This window comes from Penaeus monodon, chromosome 27 (assembly GCF_015228065.2).
Source record: "Penaeus monodon isolate SGIC_2016 chromosome 27, NSTDA_Pmon_1, whole genome shotgun sequence".
NCBI classification, from domain to species: domain Eukaryota; kingdom Metazoa; phylum Arthropoda; class Malacostraca; order Decapoda; family Penaeidae; genus Penaeus; species Penaeus monodon.
The window spans coordinates 34,503,463-34,503,696 of record NC_051412.1 but is presented as its reverse complement, the minus strand read 5'-3'; positions in this window follow the sequence as shown (position 1 = coordinate 34,503,696).

The following is a 234-nucleotide window of genomic DNA, read 5'->3' as shown; positions in this document are numbered from 1 at the left end:
CCCCCCCCATACCCCTCGGGAAACCTGCCTCCCGCCATCAGCTGTTCCACCGCCCCGCATAATGACATGCAAAGGAATGGAGTTAATTTTAGGGAATGATATCAATTAACGACGCGATCGCTAATGGTGTTATGAATAATACACCGGCCAGAGATTTTCCCGGCGCCTGAATATTCATTTGGGCTCCGCTGATCCGAAGCAAAAACTGATAATAGCGGACCTTTGTCTGTCGTG